The sequence below is a fragment of the Pristiophorus japonicus genome, unplaced genomic scaffold (genome assembly GCF_044704955.1).
Source record: "Pristiophorus japonicus isolate sPriJap1 unplaced genomic scaffold, sPriJap1.hap1 HAP1_SCAFFOLD_1586, whole genome shotgun sequence".
In the NCBI taxonomy this organism is placed as follows: Eukaryota; Metazoa; Chordata; class Chondrichthyes; family Pristiophoridae; genus Pristiophorus; species Pristiophorus japonicus.
In genome coordinates, this window is record NW_027251264.1 from 45,001 (window position 1) to 50,000 (window position 5,000).

Sequence of the window (5,000 nt, forward strand, 5' to 3'; positions counted from 1 at the left end):
GAAAATCTCCGGGCACCCCGCCAACCCCCAAGGACAGAAATGACAAGTGTCAAGTTGGCGGGGCGTCGGGCCACCTGCTGCCGGCCATGAGCATCCAAATCCCCGCAGAAGGGGCATTTTCATTTCTTCATCGGGACTTCCGGCAATTTCCAAGGTTCAACTCATTAACGTTGTTCGCAGACACTTGCCAGAAAATGCAAGTGGCCACTTTGCCGGGCCGACTCGCTTGCCCAAGCGGGAAACCATCAACCGCAGGCCCGGTAAGGCGGCCGAATCTGACCTCATAGACTTCCACACAACGGGACTTTTGACTTTCCCGGCCGCGGGTGGCCTCCACCCGGCCTCAGCCATCAGCCCTGCCTGCCTCCAGCCGCCTTCTGGTTAATGAGTTATCCAGCCTGGCACTTCGGTTGCGCCAGCGAGACCAAGTCTCGGCTTTGGTTAATGATTTGAGCCGAACCGACCTGCCCCCCGCCACCGCGGGCTGAACTCGGGCAGGTCTGCCGATTTCCCGACTCCTTTCGGGGCCTAATCGGGTCGCGCGAGCCGCCTGGCGCGATCGGGGCCCATGCCCCGGCCTCTGCCAGGCCTCGGGCAGCCGCTTTTGAAGCCCGACCAAAAACCCGAAAAATGGGCAAAAAGGGAATAAATTCCCGCCCAAAAAGGGTGAATAGTCGGTTGGGCGGCAGCCCTGGTCGGTCTCTGCAGACCTGGAGGCTCGAGACGTTTGTTTGGAAAACTCACCAAGTCTCGATTCTGCCACCTCCTACCTCTGTGCAGATACCCCGCCAACCCCCAAGGACAGAAATGACAAGTGTCAAGTTGGCGGGGCGTCGGGCCACCTGCTGCCGGCCATGAGCATCCAAATCCCCGCAAAAGGGGCATTTTCATTTCTTCATCGGGACTTCCGGCAATTTCCGAGGTTCAACTCATTAACGTTGTTCGCAGACACTTGCCAGAAAATGCAAGTGGCCACTTTGCCGGGCCGACTCGCTTGCCCAAGCGGGAAACCATCAACCGAAGGCCCGGTAAGGCGGCCGAATCTGACCTCATAGACTTCCACACAACGGGACTTTTGACTTTCCCGGCCGCGGGTGGCCTCCACCCGGCCTCAGCCATCAGCCCTGCCTGCCTCCAGCCGCCTTCTGGTTAATGAGTTATCCAGCCTGGCACTTCGGTTGCGCCAGCGAGACCAAGTCTCGGCTTTGGTTAATGATTTGAGCCGAACCGACCTGCCCCCCGCCCCCCCCGGGCTGAACTCGGGCAGGTCTGCCGATTTCCCGACTCCTTTCGGGGCCTAATCGGGTCGCGCGAGCCGCCTGGCGCGATCGGGGACCATGCCCCGGCCTCTGCCAGGCCTCGGGCAGCCGCTTTTGAAGCCCGACCAAAAACCCGAAAAATGGGCAAAAAGGGAATAAATTCCCGCCCAAAAAGGGTGAATAGTCGGTTGGGCGGCAGCCCTGGTCGGTCTCTGCAGACCTGGAGGCTCGAGACGTTTGTTTGGAAAACTCACCAAGTCTCGATTCTGCCACCTCCTACCTCTGTGCAGATACCCCGCCAACCCCCAAGGACAGAAATGACAAGTGTCAAGTTGGCGGGGCGTCGGGCCACCTGCTGCCGGCCATGAGCATCCAAATCCCCGCAAAAGGGGCATTTTCATTTCTTCATCGGGACTTCCGGCAATTTCCAAGGTTCAACTCATTAACGTTGTTCGCAGACACTTGCCAGAAAATGCAAGTGGCCACTTTGCCGGGCCGACTCGCTTGCCCAAGCGGGAAACCATCAACCGAAGGCCCGGTAAGGCGGCCGAATCTGACCTCATAGACTTCCACACAACGGGACTTTTGACTTTCCCGGCCGCGGGTGGCCTCCACCCGGCCTCAGCCATCAGCCCTGCCTGCCTCCAGCCGCCTTCTGGTTAATGAGTTATCCAGCCTGGCACTTCGGTTGCGCCAGCGAGACCAAGTCTCGGCTTTGGTTAATGATTTGAGCCGAACCGACCTGCCCCCCGCCACCGCGGGCTGAACTCGGCAAGGTCTGCCGATTTCCCGACTCCTTTCGGGGCCTAATCGGGTCGCGCGAGCCGCCTGGCGCGATCGGGGCCCATGCCCCGGCCTCTGCCAGGCCTCGGGCAGCCGCTTTTGAAGCCCGACCAAAAACCCGAAAAATGGGCAAAAAGGGAATAAATTCCCGCCCAAAAAGGGTGAATAGTGGTTGGGCGGCAGCCCTGGTCGGTCTCTGCAGACCTGGAGGCTCGAGACGTTTGTTTGGAAAACTCACCAAGTCTCGATTCTGCCACCTCCTACCTCTGTGCAGATACCCCGCCAACCCCCAAGGACAGAAATGACAAGTGTCAAGTTGGCGGGGCGTCGGGCCACCTGCTGCCGGCCATGAGCATCCAAATCCCCGCAAAAGGGGCATTTTCATTTCTTCATCGGGACTTCCGGCAATTTCCAAGGTTCAACTCATTAACGTTGTTCGCAGACACTTGCCAGAAAATGCAAGTGGCCACTTTGCCGGGCCGACTCGCTTGCCCAAGCGGGAAACCATCAACCGAAGGCCCGGTAAGGCGGCCGAATCTGACCTCATAGACTTCCACACAACGGGACTTTTGACTTTCCCGGCCGCGGGTGGCCTCCACCCGGCCTCAGCCATCAGCCCTGCCTGCCTCCAGCCGCCTTCTGGTTAATGAGTTATCTAGCCTGGCACTTCGGTTGCGCCAGCGAGACCAAGTCTCGGCTTTGGTTAATGATTTGAGCCGAACCGACCTGCCCCCCGCCCCCGCGGGCTGAAGTCGGGCAGGTCTGCCGATTTCCCGACTCCTTTCGGGGCCTAATCGGGTCGCGCGTGCCGCCTGGCGCGATCGGGGCCCATGCCCCGGCCTCTGCCAGGCCTCGGGCAGCCGCTTTTGAAGCCCGACCAAAAACCCGAAAAATGGGCAAAAAGGGAATAAATTCCCGCCCAAAAAGGGTGAATAGTCGGTTGGGCGGCAGCCCTGGTCGGTCTCTGCAGACCTGGAGGCTCGAGACGTTTGTTTGGAAAACTCACCAAGTCTCGATTCTGCCACCTCCTACCTCTGTGCAGATACCCCGCCAACCCCCAAGGACAGAAATGACAAGTGTCAAGTTGGCGGGGCGTCGGGCCACCTGCTGCCGGCCATGAGCATCCAAATCCCCGCAAAAGGGGCATTTTCATTTCTTCATCGGGACTTCCGACAATTGCCGAGGTTCAACTCATTAACGTTGTTCGCAGACACTTGCCAGAAAATGCAAGTGGCCACTTTGCCGGGCCGACTCGCTTGCCCAAGCGGGAAACCATCAACCGCAGGCCCGGTAAGGCGGCCGAATCTGACCTCATAGACTTCCACACAACGGGACTTTTGACTTTCCCGGCCGCGGGTGGCCTCCACCCGGCCTCAGCCATCAGCCCTGCCTGCCTCCAGCCGCCTTCTGGTTAATGAGTTATCCAGCCTGGCACTTCGGTTGCGCCAGCGAGACCAAGTCTCGGCTTTGGTTAATGATTTGAGCCGAACCGACCTGCCCCCCGCCTCCCCCGGGCTGATCGGGCAGGTCTGCCGATTTCCCGACTCCTTTCGGGGCCTAATCGGGTCGCGCGAGCCGCCTGGCGCGACCGGGACATGCCCCGGCCTCTGCCAGGCCTCGGGCTGCCGTTTTTGAAGCCCGACCAAAAACCCGAAAAATGGACAAAAATGGAAAAAATTCCCGCCCAAAAAGGGTGAATAGTCGGTTGGGCGGCAGCCCTGGTCGGTCTCTGCAGACCTGGAGGCTCGAGACGTGACTTTGGAAAACTCACCAATTCTCGATCAGCCACCTCCTACCTCTGTGCAGGTACCCCGCCAACCCCCAAGGACAGAAATGACAAGTGTCAAGTTGGCGGGACGGATTTGACTTCGGTCGCCGAGCCCTGGAACTAATTTCCCGCAAACGGCTTCGGATTTAGCTCCATCCAGACTTCCGGGACGAAACTTGACAGGCCGTATCTCCGCACTCCCGGAGCGCAGCCGCACCGTTCCGGCACCCATCGACGCGGCTGGCCGAGCCCGAGCGAACGCACCCCACGGCGGACGGCTAGGCCTTTCCGATTTTTTCACCCTTTTTCCCGAAAAGATTCCAACTGGCAGGGACATTCGCCCGACGGCTTAAAGACATGCCCTTCTGCCACACTAACGTCCCCGCCTTCGTTTGGCTATGTTGGCTTCGTCATTTCCGTCTTTTATTAAAGATACCATCTTAACACGCCGGTTAACCATTTGCCAGAGTTTTCGGTTAATGGTTTGCCACCTTCAACCCATTTGGTTAACCATTTGCCGCCGACAATTTTCAGTTCATCAGTTGCCACATTCAGACTTTCTTCTCCGGTTGCATTTCGCGGACTTCCAGCGCGCTCGGCTTCGGGTCGGCCCGCAGGAATGTGGTAGCGTTCGATGCCGCTTGCCTTCCTCTTCCCCGCGCCGCGCACCCGACGAGCACAGCTGGCCCACCAGCGGAGATAGCCGTCGGAAAGCGGTCTCCAGCCAACGGCTGCACCTCCGCCGGCCAAAGAGCCGGCCGCACGCCGTCGCTGGCCTCCGGTGCGACCCGTCCGGCCGCAGCGGACGCTCTTTACCCGCGCCAGTTGCCACGTTGCGTCGTCATGTTACTGCCCAAAGACTGCAGCGGATGCCGGTTGCCCGGCGGGCCAAGCGGCCTAGCGACGCCGTGCCTCGTCCATGCGGGAGCGGGCTGACACCGCCGCCTGCGGCGCCGCCGCCGCTTTCCAACGAGGTATGGCCGACAGCGGTCCGACACGGGACGGCGGAGAGATCCGCATTTCGGCCCCGGCCGCATCAGACAGCCAGAACTGGCCGACCGAAGTTTTCCACCCGCCGGCTGGCCGATCAAGCCCGCTTCCGAAGAAAGGCGCTCGGCTTGCAGGCCGCTCCGCCATCCAGCATCCCTGGCTGCCCGGCACAGGTTACAAGATGCACCCCCAATGACGCA